Raw genomic sequence first — 21,843 nt, 5'->3', positions numbered from 1 at the left:
CAACAAAAGTGAGGCAGTAAGCAACTCAACAAGACCCTGTCTCTAAATAAAATACAAAATCAGGCTGGAGATGTTGCTCAGTGGTGAAGTTGCCTCTGAGTTCAATCCCCGGTACAAAACAACAACGACAACAACAACAACAACAACAACACATATTGTTAATTTCATTTTTAACTTCTGAATTGTGACTTACTTCCAGTCTCCCAGTTAGTTGTGAGATCGATTCTTAGAAGTAATCCTTTAAAAAATGTTTTCCTCTAGGAATCAACTTGCAGAATGCCAGTTCTGACGTGTTGCATTCCATAACGAAAGGGAACACATTCTGGAAAGCCAGTGACAGTATCCATCTGGCAAACATTTTGTCCCATTCTGGGTCTGTCTGGGTGTGCTGCTCTGGAGCTGCCGGGTGCTGCTGAGACTATACTTCCTTTGGGGGCACAGTGGGGAATTTGATCCTCCTGTCCTTATTTCTGTTTGGCACTCCTCATTGAACCTGGCACTGCTTAGTAGTGGAAGTGAATTTTCCATTAATAGAAAACCCTTATTTGCTCATGTAAAGGCAGGGCAAGTTCGAACAGAGACCTGTCAGGGTGTTGACATGCTGGCCTTGAGTTGAAAAAGTTGTATCTGGCTTCTTGAATGACTGGGTAGATTTGGCACCTAATGATTTATCATTTGAGCATTGTGGCCTTAGTATCAGGCTTTTTTTCTTATCAAGGCAGTGTTGTGGGGATTGGGGCCTTGGGGGGATGTACCTATAATCGGATTTTGTTGCCGTTAACTTCTGCCTACCCTGGTGATTTAACTGATGAATGCTGCTGAGAAATGAGACTTTACTTCTATTGGCAACTGCATTTCCACCCTCAGGAAGGGTGACTTGCATGCTGCACTTGTGAAAAGATGAAAAAGAAATTCATGAAAGGTCCATCCATGGTCCGTCAGGCATTCCACGGATATTAGAGAAAAGAGGCAAAGGGCAAGAGTGAGCCCAGATTAAATGGGGGCCACACAAATCAAGTTCTCTTTTTAAAATGTGTCACCTGCAAAATACCCACTGCAAAAGGGGAAAAGCGGCACCTGGATGTCAGGTTTTGATTCAGCCTAATCAGCAAAGCCACAGGTGACGAAAGCAAGGTAACAAGGTAAAGCCACCGGCTTAGGTGCTTGGACCTGAAATCCCAGATCTGATATGCTAAACATTTTACCACTGGTGCCCTGGAGACCGCAATGGGCCCCTGAATTATGGTGATAATGAATGGCTGCTATCTGTAGAAAGAACTGCTCACCAAGACAGGGGCTGAGGCTGGTAGACATGGCCCTTGGCCAGGTGTAGGGCAGAGTGGCCATGACTTGCAGAGCACGGTGGAAGCAGTATGCCACCAAAACATTTCCACAGCCCTGAACTGCTACACCCAAAGTGTGGGACACTGTAAGTCCCATTTAATATCAAAAAATGCATATAAAACATTTATGTATCACTGATAAGAATGGCCAGTGCCTACTCTGTACTAGGCTTTTCACTGAATGTGAACTCAGAGCTCCCTAAGCAGGCCCATGAGGTGGGGGCTCATTTTTCAGATGGGGATGTAAAGGCACAGAGGGGTTAAGTACCTTGCCTAAGGTCACATAACCCTACAGTGGGGCAGCCCCAATTTGAACTCAGATGGTCTGGCCCTAGAACCTGAGTTTTGACACTCAATGGTATTTCTTCCCTCTCCTCTTTTGGAAAATCACTACCAAAAGGCAGAGATAACCCAGAGCGGGGGCTGGCAGGAGAGCAGGGAATCTTGGAGCAGAATTCCTGAGTGGGTCGTGGGCAGGAGGTGTGGACTAGGTGCCTGTGGTCACCACATTTCACTAATATTGGCTGGCTCTGCCCTTCTCTGGTGCACCGTCTATCTGAAACAGGAAAGCAAAGAGATACATTGTTTCCTCAGAGGGCAAGAAGTTTCTGCTCTTCCTCTGGGGTTCATTAGAGCTGAAGGGTGAATCTGGGGACAATGGGAACCTGTTAAAAGTTTCACAACCATCAGAATGAGAAGGTCAACTATTTGCAACAAATGTGACTACGTAAAGGTTAACATATTTTAGTGGGTCTGTAAGATAAGCCCTCCATCCCCCATAAACAGGGCAAAAAGGCAGGAAAAGACATGAATGGGAGAAGGACAAGTTGGGCAGGTTTTTGGAAGGAAAGTTGGCAATGCCATTAGGAGCCTCAAAAACTCCATAACCACTGACCCAGTCATTTCACTTCCAATGGATGATCCCCAGCAAATGAACAGAGGTGCAGACACAGGTTCACCATGAAAATGCTCACTATGATAATTTTAAGGGAAGAAGAAAAAAAATTAGAAACAATTTAGATGCTCCAAAATAAGAATATTGTTTAAATAAATTATGCTGCATCCATTTGATGGAACATTATGTAGCCATAAAACCATGTTTTCAAAGAATATTTGATGAGGTTGTGAAATACCTTGTGCTACAAGGTTAGAGAACAGAAGCAGGACACAAAATGGTTTACCACAAAATGATTCAAAGTTTGTAAAAATTTGATAGACACAGAAATATGTGCAGAAGGAAAACACGAGAGGCGATGGGGTCAGATGAAGGGAGGTGTAATAATTTCTATATATTTCTATGTTTTCTGGTTATTCTTTAAGAGTTACTTTATATTAGGAAAAAAAAACTTTTAAAGGTTTCAGTTGATTTCTAATGGTGACAACACATTTTCAGCAATGCTGTGTGTTCATGTTTGTGTGAAAGACTGTTGTGTATTTATTCATTCATTCATTCAATTAGTTATAAAGGCAAAGTTCTTAAAACAGTGCCTGGCACACAGTAAGAATTACTTATGTGTTAGGTATGATTCATTAATTTCTTGAATAGTTCCATCGACATTTCCCAGTGTGTTGTACTGTGCCAGGGACTAAGCTAGACCTGGAGTCTAGTGATGAACTAAACGTTGGGTCTGCCATTTTGGAACCTTTAAGCCTTGGGTAGAGAAGGAGCTCTATGAACAAAGACTTGGCACCCTGAAAGAATAACTGTGGCCAAGGGAGGTCTACAGATTAGTATCCTCAGAGCTGGAGGAGGCTGGTTATGTTAGGATGGACAAAATTACATCCTAAATATTCAAATGAATTAATTTGTCCTTTTTCACCAGTGTGGTTCTATTATATCTGGTTATACCATTAGATGCCAAAACCCAGTTGATTCTGCCTGTTGACTCTCCCATGCACGGGTTGCAGGATACCCTAGGATATTCTGGAGCACTTATAAGATCTAGAGCAGGTACAGGGACAGATACAGCCTTCCAGAGACTCTCCAAGGATCCAAGCTCATCCTTCTGAGCCATCCTGCCCATGTCTCCCATGTGGCACCATCTAATGCAACTTTGCCTCTCTCTGAGCCTGGTACCATCAACAGATGCCCTGTCCTTTTGCCTGCCTAAGTCTTCTCTTTCTATTTTCCCAAAATTCATGACACTCAAGAATCAGGATTTAAAACAAAGTCTCGGTAGTGATGACTCTTCCCAGGCCTCTGGCCTCTATCATCCACCCAAGTTCCACTGTCTATGCCCTGCACAGGTCCATGGAAAAGTTCTGTGTCACAGGGCTCTCAGGTAGTGGCCAGAGTCAAGAGAGCTGTTTTGCCTTAATTTTGTCATTTTTATCTGATTCCTAGGTATTTTCTTGCAGAGAAATGCTTTCTGGAGTTGACAAGGCTATGTTTACCCTGCTCAACCATGGAAATCAATCTCAGTACTGGATCCTGCTTGATCTGTAGGGACCAGATTGCACCTATTAGCCAAAGGCCTTTTCTGAAAAACTTAATTTTCTCAACGTTTGATCCCTTTTGTTTCTAGTGACAAACTTTGTACCTCTACATTAAAATCCAGGTTGACAATTGGACCTTTGGAAAAGTAGGGCCGGGTGGTGGTGGCTGTGTGCTACATGGTGAACACATCTGAAGTATAAGAAGGAAATATTAGAGGCATGGACATCTTAGGAAAGTTCTTTAATCCCAACCAGAAGTTGCATTTCATAACTTGATACTTTGCTTCCACTTCTCAAAAATTCCCCAAATTCAGATTATTGTGGGCTGTTTAACTGACTCCCTCTCTGGAGGCAAACAAAACACAGTTGTGTTTTAGATTGAAAGGCCACCAGCCTCCTGGCTTTCCCCCCAAAAGTGAATCAGAGTTGGCTTTGGCTGTGGAACTGCAGGGCCCACAGGTGATGCTCCTGTGTTCTGAGGATGTTTCAGGGCCACTGCTTTGTAAAAGAGCATAATATAGAGCTGTGATGATATCCAACAGTGCTCAAAACATTTTCTTGACCTTTGATTAACTTAACACAAAGACACCATGAGAACACCCTGGTTGGTCCTGCTTAAAAATAAAGCCTTGTGTGGAAAAAGTAGAATCATAAATAAATTATCATTTACTGGTTATTTTGGCCCTGACCATTCCTTTTACAAAAGACATTGAATGTTGAGATGCCTTAAATAATCAGCTCTCTCAGTTCAGGAAATATGATTCAATTTACAAAAGTTCAATTTATAAACCTTGTTCCTGGAATGGAGATAGAATGCAAAGCAAGGCACACCTGTAGCTTTAAGAAAAATTCTAGCAAGTTCTATGGCTGTAGAAAGAGCTACAGGGGCCATGCTATGCTTTTCCAACCCTTGTTTCAGCCTTGTTATTGAGCTATCTAGTTCCTAGCCCGAGTGTTCCTTGTTCTTGTCAGGTGCTAAATATATCAGGTCTCATTCTATGGCAAGGGGCAGAAAACCCATTGCAAACTGAATTAACTTAAGGGGAATTAGTCTGCTTGCCAAACAGGCGCAGAGGTGTAGAGCTGGCTTTAGGTATGGCTGGATTTAGGCCTCATACAGGCCAAGCAGGACTTCAACAATGCCTTTGTTCATGTTGGCACCATTCTCAGGCTCCTCTTGGCTTCTGCAAGCTCTCTGCTCAGGTCTCTGTGAGGGGGTGGAGACTACAGTCCGTCAGCCATTCAGCCTCTCCACTAGCACCAAACAAACCCAGATCCACTCTGATTGGATCAACAAAGGTCAGGTATCTATTCTGAGCCAATCAGAGTCCAGAGAGATGTGACGGGCTGATTACTAGGACCTGAGGAAGCACCCCCCTACCCATCCACCAATGCCCTCAGGGTGGAAAAGGGAAGGCAGGGGCTGCAATTGGAAGAAAGCTTGTGTAGTCAGAGCCAAAAAAAAAAAGACTGTGGATCCATCTCTGCATGGAAAGTTCAAAGAGGGGTATGACCTCTCCTCTCCTCTTCTTTCCTCTTGTCTTCTCTTACTTCTTTTTCTTTTTAAACTGTAGGACAGCTGCACTCTGTTTTAAAAGAAGGTTGAGAGTCAGCCGAAGGGGCCCCAGCAAACTTCCAGCTGCCAGCAAACTTCCAGCTGCCGGCTGATGATTGGCTCACAGCGGCCCCAGCAACATCTAGCTGATTGGCTCCTCGGCCCCAGCAACATCTAGCTGATTGGCTCCTCTGCGGTGATGCTCATTGGGCTGTTTCCCTGCCCTTTCAGACCACGGAGCTGCTCATTGGGGGACTTTTTGGCTCCGCCCACGTGACCCAGCCAATCGGCCTCAAGAGCAGGAGGATTGTGGGAGGTGGAGAGAAGCTTGTGTGGGTGAGAGAGGCTTGTGGAAAGCCGGTGGTGGCAGTTGAGGCTCTGAGGGTTTTTCCTGAGAGGCTGTTTTGTTTGGCGTGTGTGGTTCTAAAAATAAAGTTAGTTTCTTTTGACAAGTGGCTCCTGATTGTGCCCAGTCAGACTGCGGCAGTATGCTTAAAAAGGAATGCTGGTGGTAGGGGGCGGAGAGATCAAGGTTGTCCAGGGACCAATAGTTTGTGGCAGAATAGCCAAGTACTTCCAATTCCCAAGTTTCTTCTTATTCAGGAACCACTTTCCACCTCAATGGGGAACCTCTCACTGAACTCTGCTCTTAGGGGAGTCTTTGAGAGGCCCAGAAGTGCCTATGACTGAGCAGGCTGCTCCTTCACCTCAGTGAAGACAGACACATGACCTCAGCCACAGAGAAAAATCCCTTATCCAAGGCAAGGAGACTCCATTGTTGAAGCCCAGGCAGCCTTCCCCTGAGTGAAGGAGAGTTCCCACATTGAGAGATGGCCACCTGAAGTTGGGAAGCAAAGACTGCCTGTGAGAAGTCTGGTGTAACTCTGCAGGCATCCAGACCAACTCCTCACCTGACACATGGGCTTTTATAGATTTCCTTATATCTTCTTGAAGAAGGTGGCCATCAGCTTCCCAAAACCACTATCTCTGAAGGATCAAAGAGGTCTTACAGATGGTTGGCAGCCATCTTTTTACAGATAGGAACACTGAAGTGGGGGTACCTGGTCCATTTATTCACAAGTGTCATGGCTCATCTTTCCACTCAGAACCCAAGCCTTCTTGGAGTGTCTTCTCTTTTGCTTCACAGTGTTGGTCATAGGTATTGGCCATCTCATTAGCTAAAGGCCAACCACTCTGTGAGGAGGCAGACTGACTTACAAGGAGCAGAGGGAGCAAAGAGAAAAGTACAAACAAAAGTAAAATGAGTGCTGTTGGAACAGCAAGTGCAACGCCAAAGTAATGGTTTGGAAACACTTTATGAATTACTGTCACTTTTGGGAATGGAATGACGGAGGTCAGAACAAACCTTTTGGTGTGAGAAGCACCTTGAGTGGCCCGATGCCTATTACAAGGTGCTGATGCGGCTCCTTCAGGTCCTGTTTCCAAGCTGGCCCAGGAGTCTCCCAAGAACTGATTTCATCACCTTGATTTTTACCCACAGACATCACCTGCCTAACTCCTCAGCCCGGGCTTCCAATTACTTGCATCAATTTCTAGAAATTGAAGGGCTGGAACTACCCTGAAGATACTGCAGGTATGAAAAGACCTGCTCAGAGTCCCCTGGGTGGGGAGTGGCTGCACCCAGGGCCAGCTGTGAGGCTTGGTGAGTGCAGGACTCCTGGATGTGGGAATTGATCAGGCCCATGGGAGCTTCTGCTAAAAACTCAGTCACCTGTTGCAGTTTGGCTGGTCTGGGCAAGACCAGTGAGAAATACTCTGGAGTTTGAGAAGGAGTAGAAGGAGCCAATGCTCCACAGGGTCAGGGGTAGGGGAAGAAGTTTGGGGGTATCAAGAAATCTTGATGGGAAAAGCACCTGCAAGCTACAAATTGGGGAATTATCCTCAAAACACAGAGTGGGGCTCCTAGGTGGGGTAGTCCATGGGAACTTCCCTGCTTTAGTGGGACGAAGGTAGAGACCAAGTTTTTGGTCGCTCTACCCATTGTTCAGTGCTCTTCACCCTCAACCTTGATTCCCACGTGCAGGGATCACAGTTCAGTTCGGCAGGCCCTGTGGAGCTCACTATCTTAGGACCAAGCCTTTGAGGAATGAAAAACACACTTTCGTCGATAGGGGGCGCCAATGAACCCCCAGCCCCGATCAGTCGGCCGGACTCGGGCAGTGGGGCACGGTCCTCAGGTTGTAGGTAGTCCATTCCTCAGCGGGTCCTGGCCCACCTCGCTGCCCCAAATCTCGCGGGGGCAACAGCCGAGGTTCCCGGCCTTCCTAAGACACAGGCTTTAAGGGCTGAAGGCATCTGGAGCCTCCCACCCTGGAAGGGCGCCTGTGCCCTGACGGCCACTGTCCCAGCGCAGCTCAGATGGACACCACCCAGGGCGGTGCCATCCCAGGGTGATGACGAGACTCAGTTCCGCCTCCATGTCTTACAACATTTAGGCAAGGTTGGCGGCTGGAGGGTTAAAATGAGGCTGCCACCCCTATTCTGTCGGGGAGAAAGTGCCTTTTCTCCAAGTCCATATGGCCACTTCCTTTCGACCTGATCGGCCCTGCTCGCCTCTTTGTCCGAGCTGTCACTTATAAAGAATCACTTGACTTACAATAACAGGTTCAAAAGACGACAGAGTATAATCAGTTGATCCACGAAGAATTGAAATAAAGAACACCCCACTGCTCTGGCTATCATTCCCATAGAGATAGTGATATCATTGATGTGATTGCGATGATAATTTCTGTACAAGAAAAAAAAAACCCTTGTATTTTGGAATTTGTTCAAGAAGATTTTCAGACACATCAGATTGGAAAATGCGGACTGAATTGCTAAACTTTTGGGGGGTAGGAAGGTGATTTTTAAAAAAATCAATGCGGAATTTTGTGTGGACTTCAAGGATCTCATAGAATCAGGCTGGTTGGGAGAAACCTATCCTTTCTCCCTTCCCAAATCTATGAAGACAGAGGGAGAGAGAGAAGGAGGGAGGGAGGAAGGGAGGAAGGGAGGGAGGGAGAGAGAGAGAAAAGAGAAGAGGAAGAGAGAGTGCGCCTTGGGTTCTTTGGACAAGCTTTGGGGGTGTGAGAGCAGAGTTGACCAGGCCGGGTGCCCACCGACGGCGCACCTGGGAGCTGACCACCAGGGAGGAGATGGAAGGCCCCTGCCTGAGGCAACTGGGAAGCGCTGGTGTGATAGTCCCTAGCCCGGCTTGCTCTGTGTTGCTCCTCCCTACACGAACTTTTCTGTCCTTGCCCCACTCTTGGACTGGTTTTGCAACTAAGTAGCTCCTTCTCCTGGAGCCAGTAGTGATGGGGAGGCTGTGCGTGTTTACTCTCTATCTTCCCTTTTGAAGTACTGTGGTGCCCTGGTTTAAACTCAGCCAGTCATTTTGGGGGGAACTCAGTTCATAGAAGCTGGAACAAGTCTTACCTGAATCTGTGTTTTAAGTGTCCCCATGGCTGAGTATTTTGAATAATCAATCTGTCTCCATCGCTTCTTATTAATGCACAACACAGGCCTCCCCCTCCCTCCTATCTCCTTCTATATTTGTCAACTCTTTAGGATTTTGTCTTTCTGCTATTAACATGCCTAATGTCACATGCAAGCTTTTTTTTTTTTTAAACAAGCTGTTCATTGGTGTATCTGGATACTTCTTTTATTATTATTACTGAATCTTTTTTTACCCATAATGACACCAGGATCATTATATAATCCCATAACAAAGAGGCTTTTGAGGCACCAGCTTTTGTCAACTCTAGGACAGAGAATCCATAATTGCATTATTCAGCTTTTTTTCCCCCCTCTTCTTCCCCCCCTTCCTTGCTTCACAGAAATCCAAGCTCACATACCATTCAAATCTCCACCTTGTTACCTCCGCTTATGTTATTTACCAAAACGTTCGCCTTGAGGACCAGCCTTGCAAAGTTGCCTTTAAAAAGTTATTTTGTTTGATAATTAAGTCCTGGAGCCCACCGCGTGATGATTATTCTGGACCCATAAGGCAGAGAACCTGCGTGACGTTTTTCTCGAAGTTTAATTACCGTATGCTAATTTCCTTGCCTACTACGTGATTAATTAAAATCATATTTTCATAATCATTTGGCACTAGTATTGTTTTAGAATTATCATGATCTCCTAAATAGTGTCTGTAAATAAAGTCGCCTCTAATGGCAGGCGCGGGAGGCGAGGCTGAGGACCTCTCCGTGTTTGTATCGCGGCGATTGGCAACATAACTGCCTTATTTACATTAAATACGCCACAAGGTTACAGCGCGGATCAACGTCATTTGATCGCTGATGACTCCCTTAAACGCCCGGGCTGTGACTGATTCTCCGCGTCCCGCTGTCCACCGAGATTCACCCGGGAGTTTTTTTTTTTTTTTCCCCCAGAAAAGAAACAGACTTTAAATAGTTTCAGAAGCAGGTAAGAATTACGCTTTTTCCTCTCCCCTTTTCCGTCTCTCTCTCTCCTCTCCCTCCGTGGCAATCTCTCTCTCTCTCTCTCCCTCTCGGCTGGATAAAAAATTCTTTAGTCAAAGGCAGGAATGCAAAGTAGTGACAAGCGAAGGGGCTGATATATGTCTCAGTAACGAGTCTGACAATCAGAATGTAGCTCTTGGAGAATAGATAGATTTTAATAAGTGTGTTTACATGAGCTCAAGGTCAGAAGCAAGCTGCGCTGTGTTAAATGGTTTCTTAGTTGCTAGACAGAGAGAAAAAATGGACGATCACACACCATTCTTTGTAGATTATTATATCAAGGGTTCAGTCTCTGGCTCATCAAAGCTAAATGCCGCAAGACCTATCTAGTTGCTGTGAATTATGCCAGGGCGACAATGGAGAGCGTTTTTAATGGTACAATGCATTTCACCTACCAGATAGGGGGAGGCCGAGCCGGGGATGGGGATGTCTGCTGGGGCTGGGTGATGAGTATCAATGAACGGGGCGATTCTGAAAAGAGGCTGATGAAAATCGAGCCTGCCCTGCCCGGGCTGGGCTGGGAACAGTTCGCCGGGCTCTGCCGAGTGGGCGAGCGAGGCGCGCGAGCTGGGCGCCCGTCCCCCCTCAGCCCCGGAAAATGATCAAGTCAATCATGTGGACATGTTTCATTATTCATTGAACACAATCTTTTACAACGCTCCGTTTACGTGCCCGAGTTTGCTCCCGACGCCCGCGTTTCAATGTTTAAGGTAAGGGGAAAACAAAGGTGGGGGGGTGGATCGCGGGGCGCGGCGCGGTGGGGGGGCACTGGGGGGCGCGGCGGGCGCAGGGGGACCGCCCCGGCGTCCGGTAGGTGGCAAAGTGAGTTTGGACTCTTGGCGTAGCACCCCCCCATCCCCTCCCCCTCCTCATCTCGGCGAGGCCTGCCGCCCGGTTCCTTCTCGCCCCATCGCGATTAAAAAATACGGTCTAATTAAATATCCGTGGCTGTGACGTTGGCGAGAGAAGCTGTCAGCGGGGGCAAAAAAAAAAAAAAAAAAAAGAGGAGGAAAACCGAGAAAGCGGCGGCGGCCGGGCATCAAATGGCGCTAGAGAACTTCGGCGGCGAACGGGACCAGCGCCCGGGCGGCCGCCTCCCCCACCCGCGGTCCCGGGACCGTTAGTTTGAAAAGGGAGTCTCCGGGCCTCGCGCCCCGGCGCGCGGGAGGGACCCTGCGCCCAGCTCCGGCCCCGGCCAGCGCCCCCAGTCCGCGCGCGGCCGGCAAGCGGCTCAAAGGCCCCCCGGAAACTTTCAGAAGGGTTTTGGGGGTGGGGGGGAACTCGTAAGGGGAGGGGGAGTTTGGGGACGCGGAAACTTCTGCTCAAGTGACTTTCCCCATTTTCTCCTCTGCCTGGAACTGGGGTTCCCTTTGCTCTCCCCCTTTCCCCACGCCGCCGCTGGCTGTGAGATACTGACCCCTCCGCCTAGGAGAGAGAGAGAGGGTAATTTGTAACCTTTTTTTTTTTTTTTTTTAATCAAAGTTAGCTGATGCTTACAGTGTATCAAACTTGCCAGAGCCGAGGGCCTCTGAGACCTGCCATTTTGTGTTTTCACCGGCCTCTTGCGCCCCGGGAGCCCGGCGAGGCCGAGGCCGGGGCCGAGGTGCCAGGGTCTGAACCCGCGACCCCGAGAAAGGGCCATGGCTCCTGCAAGTGCAGGCGGCGCCCGTAGCACCTGCCCCAGATCGCCGCGGCCCTGGGGGCAAGCGGGGGCCAGAGACAAAAATAAATAAATAAATAAGTAACAGGTTATGGAGGGAACTGAGCCGGCCAGTCCCGGGCTGGAGAAATGAGGCCAATCAGAGTGAGGAAGTATGGGCGTGGGGGGCTCTGGAAGGCGGGGGAGAGGGAGGGGTGGGGGGGGCGTCTGGGAACAGGGCAATTTAGGGGAAAGCACCCCCCAGCCCAGACATAGGACTGGGGCGAGAATGATCGCTGCTAATAAGCCTTTCTGTTTGCTTTAAGACATTATTATTATTATTTTTTGAAAATGAATTAAGGAAAACAGTCGTAGGCGGGACTCAGGATGTATTTTAGGCAAAAATAAAATAAAATAAAATAAGGGGGGGCTTTTCTTTGATGAGTAGGAAAGTGTCCAGATTTCGACGCGCCCATCTGTTGCAGTTTTGCAAATAATTTAAAATATAGATATCTCCGTATAGATGGACGTATGCGAAGTGAGAGAAGGTAGAAACGCAGGCGCGGGGAAGTTGGGGGGGTGGGGAGAAAAGGGGGTTGGGGGAGAGAGGGAGAGAGCGCGAGAGAGTGAGAGAACGCTTTGTGTCCCCTCTCCTTAAATCTTCTCAGGAAACTCCTGCAGGGCTTTCTTTGGGGACAGGTGGAAAGTTAAGGTCCCCCCCCTTCCCCTTTTCACTCTTGTATTGTGAGTCGTCCTTACTGTAGCCTTTTGGCGAGCATATACACAATCTCTGAGTTAAGTGGGAGCTTGGAGGGTTGGGGTTTGCGGGGGCGGTAGTAAGAGGTCCGGGGCTACAGAGGAGCAGGGCGGGGTCCCAACCCCGCGCGCCAGTTGCAGCGGTGGCCGGGTTTTGTTTGCCGGATATTGTTATGTCTAACGGGTGCCTCGCAGGAGACGTGATTTGTCAGCCGCCTTAGTTTTCACTTTAGCAGAAAATACGGCGGCTGCGCGCTGTGCTGGCCTGCTGGGCTCGGGCGCCCGGTGCGTCTGGGGCCACTGGCGTGCGCGCGGGTGGGAGCGGGCGGCCGGCGGGGCATGGGCTACGGGCGAGCGTGCCGGGCGGGGTGAGTGCGCGCGCGGGGCCGGCCTGCGGTTGCTCCTGCGCCTTCTCCCGGCAGCCGCTGCCGCCGTCGCCGCTGTGCAGTTTAGCAGAAATCCGACAGGGGCCGCGTTTGCTGAGCGCATCCGGCTGCCGGGCAGCCCAAGCGGGCCGTAGGGCCCGGCTGGTCCGTGTAGATGCTGGGAGGGGGCTGACGGCGGGGAGCAGACGGGGAGGGGCGCGGGAAGCGATCTTGGTCCGAGTGAGCGCCGCCCCCCTCCCATGGTGTCCTCTGTTTCCCGGCAAGTTGGGTAGTTCCGCGCTCCGGGGCCTTGGCGCCCTAGTCCCTAGTCAGGGCTTAGGTGAACTTGGGGTGGGGTGTGCGTGCGCGCGTGAGTGTGCGTGCGTGTATGTGTGTGCGGAGGGGGAGGTTAGACTGGGAACGCACTGTTTTTTTCCCTCCCTCCCAGTTTGTTATTAGCAACTGGATTTTTACTTTAAGACCAGCTTTGCTCACTGCTGAGGTTGGGAGGGGGGGCGATCTTTTCCCATCACTCACATCTTTGTTCATTGTTCACTGAGTGGAAGGCAGGCGACTTAAAGAGACGAAAGAGAGGAAAAAGGAAGAGAGAGAGAAAAAAGAGGGGGAAGCAAGAACAGGGAAGGAGGAAAGGCGTGGGGTAGCGGGCCCCCTACCCCGCTGGGGTCGGGTTTGATAGTGAAATACTAAACCCACGCACGGAGGGTCGCCAGGAAAGTGGACATTACCGCTTTAATTAACTTCGAGATGCTCCGGCGGCGGGACCTGGCGTAGCCGTGACGCGCCCCCATAAATCTGCCCGGCCCGGGGCTGCTCCGAGAACTCGTACAGTAGCAGCGTCAGATCCAACGCGCGCCTCCCAGTCCGGAGTCCATTTGCATAATTGGATTTTTTTTTTTTTTTGCCTCCTTCTTCCTCCCTGAAACTTGTTTGAAAACCCAAGTGAAAGCCGCGACGACCTGCACACTCAAAAGCAAGTGCCAAGTAAGTGCCCTGCGGTGGCCTCAGTGCGCCCCGAGGTTAGCGCGCAAAGCCGGGGAGCTAGGTGCCGGGAGCCGCGCGCTGCCCGGCCGGCCTCTGGTGAGAGCCGCTAGCCGGCGGGAGGACTGCATCTGTGGGCTCCCGACCTGCCCGGCTGGCTGCTCGCACAACTTTTTTTTTCTCCCTGTCTCCCGAGTTTTCGGGCCAGGTGTGGTGTTCGGGCCACGCGTGTACCTGTAGCAAGACCGGAGAGGCGATCTCTCGGACGCTGTGGAGTTGGGCATCTCCGGTCGGGGGCGGGTAGTCAGTCCTCGCCGCTGTTGGTGGAGGGCTGAACTGCGAGCGAGCGGGGCTGGCTGCTCGTCGCGCTGCGCCGCGGATGCAGCTTGTCGCCAAATGCCTTCCCCATTATTCTAAGGTTTGTGTCTCCGTGTGTGTGTGTGTGTGTGTGTGTGTGTACGCGCGCGCGCATTTGTGTCAGTGTTCGACTGTGCTTTAAAAGGAAGAAAAGCAACCAAAACAAGAGCAGGAAGGGCTTTCCCTTAGCTTGACCCCCCCCCCTTCCCCCAGCGACATCTATTTCTATTGCTCGAAGGAGAGAGTGCAGAGCTTCTTTTTTTGAAGACAGGGTCACCGATAGATTGACAATTCTCTCAGAAATGCCATAAATTCTACAGCAAAGATGTAGCTGCATTCATAAAATGCCAGCTTTTGCCTGATGAGAAAAGTGGCTTTACCATCTCTCGAATTATTAAAAATACATAATATATTATTATTATTATTATTATTATTATTATTATTATTATTATTATTTATAGTGTGCAGAACCTGAAAGTCGATGGCTTGGGGGAAGGCTGTAACCCCAGTTCCTTTTTGCTGGACTAGCTTGGGAACTCGCTGGGGGCTGGGCCCACCACCCTGCCTGGAAGGGCCCAGGGACTCAGCTTTCAGCCAAGGGAGTCGCAGGGGGGCGCCCCCAGCAGCCCTCTGGCCTCTGCTCAGAGAGAGCCTAGGGCTTCAGGCTGCTTTAGTTATGATGTCATTCTGATAGCTGAGTGCAAATGTCTCCTGATTCCACCATTAACCGCCTGGCTGATTTGCTTGGTAATGATAGCACTGACGTCCAGCTCCCTGACAAATGCAGGACCAGCGAGCCCTAGGAATTAACTTTTCCCCCCAGGAGGAGGGAGCCAGCTGCCAGAAGGATCGCCACCCAGGCCCTGCCTTTGGACTTTCTCTGCCTCATCTAGACACTGATATGAATGACAGGCTCCTGGACTGAGGGAATCTCTGTTTTTGCAAAGTTTGGAGAACTTTTAGAAAGCTTTGCTTTCCAGAACATCCTTTATCTAGTAAAAGTGGGAATCCAGTTGTCACCAGACAGAGACATTTGTGTCTGAGGGATGGCCAGGACCCCTTGTCTCTCTGCAGCCATTGTATGGAAGAAGGGATTGTGACATTTGCCTCCTACCTTCGGTCTGTTAACTGTACTTTATGTTAATATCACTGCAAGTAAACCGGATTTAGTGTTGATTTTTAAATAGTGTACAATGATTTAAGATTTCTTTTGATTTACTGTTCAAATGAAATTTGCATAAATGTGATGAAAATGAACTTAACATCTGGGCATATGAAAAAAGGTTAGTACCTCATATGTCATCTGCAGAGAAAGTCTTTAAAATGCTTTCACCCTAAACTGGGTTCGGGGAAACAGTTCCCGGAGACATAAATGGTAATTATGAAAAACCTGGAGAAAATGCTTTCAATAAATTTGCATTCTCTTGGACCAGTGCTCTGAAAACCCATCTTGTTCTATGCCTGGAGTGCTTAACTTCTGAGCAGGCTTGAGATCCTCACAACTCAGCAACTTAACTGCTGGCCAGGGCTGTCTTCACGGGAGACTTAGAGCAGGCAACAACCGTCAGTCATGCTGCATTGGTCCAAGCCAGAGGCCAATAGCCCCCATTACAGGAGAGGACAGGGAGGTGGCCAGTAGGTGCAGCCCTACTAATCACAGTTGCCCATCGGGTGCTTAAGGCACTGCTGAGATGCAGAATCGTTGCCTGCTGAGCTGGTAAGGTTGTCTGCCCTGCCTTAGGTAACCAAAGAAATTTTCATCAGCTCAGACCTATAAAATCCACAAGCCCATTCAAGGAAACTGTGAACTGCATCTTACTTTTTAAGCAAGACAAACTTATATATCTGGCATCAGGAAATCAGTTAAACAGCCTTCCCCAAATGTGGTTGCCTTTTGCTCAAAAGTTGGCTATGAATGGCACAGGTGTTTTTAAAGTGCCTTGAATGGAGGGGGAAAAAAGATAGCAATGATGCTCATGAGAATATAGATGAACTTATTTTTTTTTTAAAGGAGAGTACCATAAAAGAAGAAAGCAAATAGATTTATTTTTTCAGTTTGAATGAGGACAATTATAGCTTTTTAACATCTTTGGATTTAGTGTTTTTAATAAGCCTTTTAAGTAAGCTGAAATATCGGCTTGCATTTTGTTCTCAACATTATTTAAAATGAGACTTGATGCAAATTTAAAAACAGAAGGGAGTTTTCTGTAGGTGAACTTTTGTCCATGCTGAAGACAGAGCGCCCCCACCCCCTGCCCTGACAGCATGTCTGCCAAGACCTAGAGCCTGTGAATGCTCAGTCCTGCTTCACCTTGTCTCCAGGTGGGGGCTTAGATTTGGGATAGAAGGACATTAATCAGGTGGCCTGATGACTTCTCTTGGGCTGAGAAGGTTGTATTTTGGTGTCTAAAGGCAAGGTACAGGTTCACTCACCTTGGAGATGCCTCTGCTAGTAGGAGCTTGTGAATCAAAGGGCTTTCTCTGTGAACACACACCTGTTCTGCACGAAGGCGTGGCCCCGCCAAGTCTGGCTACAGCTATGGCAGGGTATGACTGATGCTGCAGAGGGACTGGAAGAAAAGGAGAAGATCCTTGGGGAATGGAGGGCTCTGACCACCTGGCTATCTGCACTCACCTGTGTGGGTTATTAATTTTTTTCTTTCTTTGGTTGGTAGGTTTGTTTATTTTGGTACTGGGGATTGTACCCAGGGGCATTTTACCACTGGGTTACATCCCCAGCCCTTTTATTTTTTATTCAAGACTAAAATCTCATTGAGTTGCTGAGGGTCTTACTAAATTGCTGATGCTGGCCTCAAACTTATGATCTTTCTGTCCTGAGTAACTGGGATTACATACATGTGCCACCACATCTGGCTCACCTGTGTATTTTATGTGTCACCAGTAGGAGATGCTGGGAGGGAGGCCTTTTGCCAAGGAGGATTGGTTGTTCAGGTCTCTTGACTCGGGGGTAACTGTGATGTCCATCTTGGTAGCACTGAGTGTCTTTAGGGGGGTGAATGGATAATGGGTGGAGTCAGAATAAGTTAAGCTGGGAAGTGGCCCCAATGGTCACATTTATGGTGATGGCAGGGTGTTATGTGTGTGTATATGTATGTGTGTGTGTGTGTGTACTAGGGGAAGGTGCCATCCACTAGAAGCACCTGCTCTGATATGATTTCCTTTCACCCCCTATTACACTATCCAGGAGAGATTGGTGAGTTTGTAAGTGGTCCTGTGAGGTGGAGGGATGGGTGGGGAAATAAATGGAAGGAATCAGAAAGTGCAGGAAACGTACATGCCCAGGATGTGGTCCCTGGGCAACATATGCCACCTTCTTTAGATCCCATTTTATTTTGTGTTTCCAAATGAAGGAAGATATGGATGGAAGCCACTGCAGGAAGGTGGGCTATGCAGCATGCCACCTGCCTAGGGTCCCAGCAGTAGCTGGGGTGGGGGGTGGGGCCTTCTTTGGCCAGTGCGTGCCATCCACAGGCTTCTGTGGACTGTCTGTCCCCAGGCTGCATTGTACAGGCCTAGGACTGGTTTCGGCTGTCTCTGTTGTCTGCTTGAGGACCCCCTCTCATCTCCACCTTTCACTTTTAAAAGTTATTATAATCCTTGGTTTTTATTTTATATTTCAATACAAAAAGTAGCAAGTACTTGACTTTTCACATGCTGTGGACCTGCTGGAGATGACTCTGGAAGTGATGTCCTACCAATTTTCCCTAAGAGGCAAGATTCGAGGTTAGGGTAGAACTTACCCTAATAACTTGGGCATCTTTTCTACAGACCAGGGTATTACAGACCTTTCCCTCTTGTGGGAATCTGTCCTGTGCACTATAGGATGTTTGGCAACATCATTGACCTCTACCAGATGCCAGTAGCCTGCCCCCACCCACACCAGTTATGACAATCAAAAATGTCTGAAGACATTTCCATATACCTCCTGGGAGAGAGGCAATTAGGCTCATTTCCCATACTTTTCATGAGCCAGGCCCACAAAAGGGGGGAAAGATATATCAGCTTTAGTTCCACCCTCAGGGAGTTTGAAAGCTGGCAGGGGGACACACATGTCCCAGTGCTCCTTGTAAGACCAGGAGATTGAGGCCTGCACCAAATGAAGGCAGACTAAAGGGTCTGTGACAAAGGACAACTTCTAGAGTGGGCGAATAAATGGGTGAGGGGTGTCTGGAACAAAAGTGTGGGACCCAACTCTGATTTTTTTTTTTTTTTTTTTTGGCAGAACTGGGGTTGGAACCCAGAGTCTCACACTAGGCAAACTCTACCACTGAACCACCACTCCAGCCCCTCTGATTTTTAAAATGTTGATTAGATCCTAAAAATGTACCTGGGGGTGGAAACTGTGTCTTTGGGCCACTGAGGGTGACATGTAAATCAAAGTGACAGTTCTCAGGCTCTGAACCCTGGTGGCAGGATGCTGACAGTCCTTTATTTCTGAGCACTTATTATGGAAGGGAGGGCACTGAGTGCTTTACAACTTTCTGTGAGGACAGGTACCATATTTGTCCTGAAGTTCAGAAAGGAAACAGAGGCAATGAGTGGGGTAGGTGGAAAGTCCAGGAGGAGCCTCCCAGCCCTCTGCATACTCAACCCCTCTACTGGTGCAAAGCATCCCCCTGACCCACGTTCAGCTGCCTTCCTACCTCTAAGGCTGGCACTGAGAAGGCAGAGAAGATCCTGGGGACCAAGCAAGCCCTCTGAGGTGTGTGAGAGCCTCCAGGTGGGTGGGGGCAGGAAGCTAATGCAGATGCTTCCAAGGCATTAAGAGATGCAGGAAGGAAAACCAGTCTATAAGGTCTCCCCCTCCTCTACCTGCCTATTCTCAGTCTGTGGCTTTACAATGAGAAAATTAAGTGCCGTTTTGACACAGGAAAAATGATCACCGTAGGCTTGAGCTGACATTAACCTGAAAGTTTTCTATCAAGGCATTACAGCTTTGATTACCTGAGTCGTGTTTAGTTGGGTCTTTGATTACCGAGGTGGGCTTGTCTCTGGGGAACGTGTTCCTGCCCCCCCCTCTAGCCCTGCTGTCTCTGGTGCCTGGATGCTCCTCTGCCAGCTCTACCCTGCTTCATACCATACCTCAGCCTTTCCATCAGTTGGGACTATCAGCCCCTTCACATTTTTTTTTTTTTTTTTTTTTTAGTCTTTCTGTTGCTTCATTACCAAATTATACACACACATACACACTCACACACACATGCGTAGTTCTATTTGGGTTGTAAAAGCCAACTCATAAATTCCCTAAAAATTGAGATTAATCACAGAATTGCCCATTCAGCCTTAATTATAATGATGTTCTCACTTGCATTTCTGAGGCTCCCATGTAATTCCCATAGATCTGAGTGGGATTTCAGTTCATGCAAGGGCTAGATGGTAAGGGCCTCAGAAGTTTGTGTGAATTCAATGGACTTGTCTACCTGCAGTGTCCAGGCACCTGTGGGGGGAGGGTCTTAGGGTACTTTTTTTGTAGATGTGCCTGCAGTAGCTGGTGGTGGGTGCTTGTCCCTTGCCTGGTGCCGAATTCTGCAGCTTGGGCTAGTCTCTTGTTTAGGCCACTTAACAAGCCAGAGAAGGGCATCCCTTAGCGCAGCTTCCCAGTGGGCAAACTGACTGGTGTGACAACTTGTTGTAGCCACACAGCTGTGGCAGGGCCCAGCCGGGATTTGAAGCCAGCTGCATTGGCCCGGGAGGCTCATGACCCTCACCTCCTTTGCACCCCCACCTTTCCATATAATCCTACTGGGAACATAAATCATCCTTCCAAATGATACCAGCTTGCCTTTAAAATGGAAGTTAAAAAAAAAAAAATGTGAACCAGAACTCGTGGCTTTGAGAACATATGCATTGCTGTAAATTTGTTTGCAGGAAGGAGAAAATATTGGGAAACTCTGCATGAGCTAAATGCTCACTGTAGAGATAGTCGACAGATCACATAGATGTTATATATAAAATGTAATCTCTTTGGGCAGTTCAATGTTTCATTTTTGTCTCTCAAAATATCTAGGAACAGTTATCCCTTATTGATCAGAAGAAAAAGTAGCACGGGCAATCCTTGGGGTTATTTTTCTAAAATTTTAATTCTCCCTAAAAATCTATCACAGTCCAATCAGGCAGAGCCTTCCAAATTATGAAGGAAAGGTCGTCCTTTATATGAACCTATTGAAGGGGGTGGGAAGCCTTATTGAAATTACAGCTAAAGTGCTTTATAATTATTTCACTTCCTCGGCCTGGGCTCCCAGTTTGGGGGTTTGGAATCTTGTCGGTGCCAAGTGGCTGTTTTCGGCAGCCTTAAATCTGCACGGAGCAGAGAGCGCCTGCCTCGCTGATGGAACGCGGCTGGATCTGCTAATTAAACTCGGTGCAGGATTGCTTAGCATCTGAGAAACTTTATTCACTAACGTTTCCACCCGAAAGAGGGTCAGCGCTGGTGGGTGGCAGTCCCTCCCCAATCGCGTAAGAAGAGTTCAAAAGGTGGAAAAGTGCTAGTGTGGGAATGTGGGGAGGGAGAAAAGCGGCCACATGCCGACATGAAAGGATTTAATCTGCGCAGCCGAATCCTCCTCTGATCCAGGAGGGCCGCCTCTGTGCTGGCCTCCGCAGTGCCACTCACTCTCCCCGAGTCCTGCGGGGTACTCAGGACTTGGAGCTCAAGAGTGGTCTGGAGCTCCTGCCTGGAGTGCTCACGGACTTTGCATGCACCATTTCTTAAGCAAAAAGCCAGACGCTCCGTCTGCGATTCTTTTCTGAGATCATTGACTTGACAACTTAATATTTATTTTCTGTGTTTTTTTGTTTTGTTTTATTTTGTTACAGTCCCTCCCCCCCATTTCCTCCTTATCTGCTCTTTCACTCTTTGCACACACACTCATTCTCAAAGTATTTTGAAAAAGCTTTTGTTAAAGTTTGAGGGCGGTGGTGCAGGGCGTGGAGGGGGGGCTGCATTGCCATTTTAGTTCCATTTAAAATTACCATCTAGCATATTTTGGAGGCAGAAGAAATAGTAGAGATAAGCTGCCACGGATATTTGCATCATCTAAAAATGTATTGATGAAGCCTGTAAGACAGCAATTTTCTCCTTTAATAACTACTGTCACCCCAAGGAAGACACAGTGGTCTTCTGAGTATGTGACAAATGATGGGCTCAGCCGGGGCCTGGTCATCTGCTTGGCATTTCCCATGACAGTGCCCTGTGATGTAACGGATGGTGATCTGGCCTGTCTTTTGGAGGGGGATGTGCATGCTGTGCCTGTTGGCATGTGTTTATTCTCTAGCGATGACTGTCTGAGGTCAAGTAATATATTCCAGATATTAGGGTACAGAGTATCATCAAAACCCTCTCGGAGAAAGAACTGGTTGCGTTTTGACATCCTGCCCTTTTATCTCACTGATACCAGCAACCTGATCCTCGCATTTTCCCTCCTGTTTCAAAAGGTTGACAAGAGCTAGATCCCTGTGTGAGATTTTTTTTTTTTTTCTTTCAGGCACTGCCTGGTGAAAAAATACTAGGCCCATGTGTGGATCTTGGGGACAACAGGGGTCTATTGTTAAGAAAACTTTTTCTCCTTTTGCATGATAATATTACTCAGATAAAAATCACGGTAATTTTTGTGTGTGATCTCCAAATACCACCTTCAATAAAATAATTTGTTCATTGATCTAAAGAATGAGTGGTTTCCAGCTGCTTCCTTCCTCAGAATAGACTTTTGAGTTGGAATCTGTCTCTTTGACTCCTGTCTGGTGGAGGTTGGCTTCCTGTGGAGGTCATTGTGAAGGGGCCAGGTGGCCTGGGGAGGCTGGGGACGGAGTGCTTGCTTCTCTAGGAACTGGAGGCCTTAGCAGAATCCAATGCAAAATGCCAATATGATAATTTGTACTTAATTGTGCA

The 21,843-nt window shown here is 48.1% G+C and overlaps 1 protein-coding gene across 4 annotated transcripts in view; it reads left to right on the top strand.

The window, feature by feature from the left end:
• The first annotated feature begins 9,238 nt into the window (after positions 1–9,238).
• Positions 9,239–21,843, top strand: part of Znf536 (zinc finger protein 536) — a 435,517-nt gene continuing 422,912 nt past the window's right edge. The window contains exon 1 of one of the 4 annotated variants that reach the window (XM_046448182.2): positions 9,239–9,762. The gene's annotated coding sequence lies outside the window, so the exon portion shown is untranslated. Of the gene's footprint in view, positions 9,763–10,286; positions 10,529–12,828; positions 13,581–21,843 lie in introns of those variants that run through there. The other 3 variants (XM_046448183.2, XM_058580443.1, XM_058580442.1) reach the window with 3 other exon arrangements.

This window comes from Marmota monax, unplaced genomic scaffold (assembly GCF_021218885.2).
Source record: "Marmota monax isolate L192 unplaced genomic scaffold, Marmota_monax_Labrador192_F-V1.1 WCK01_AAM20220418_F8-fsc00101, whole genome shotgun sequence".
In the NCBI taxonomy this organism is placed as follows: domain Eukaryota; kingdom Metazoa; phylum Chordata; class Mammalia; order Rodentia; family Sciuridae; genus Marmota; species Marmota monax.
Note: the sequence above shows the minus strand (reverse complement) of the source record. Positions and strands in the feature narration are given on the sequence as shown.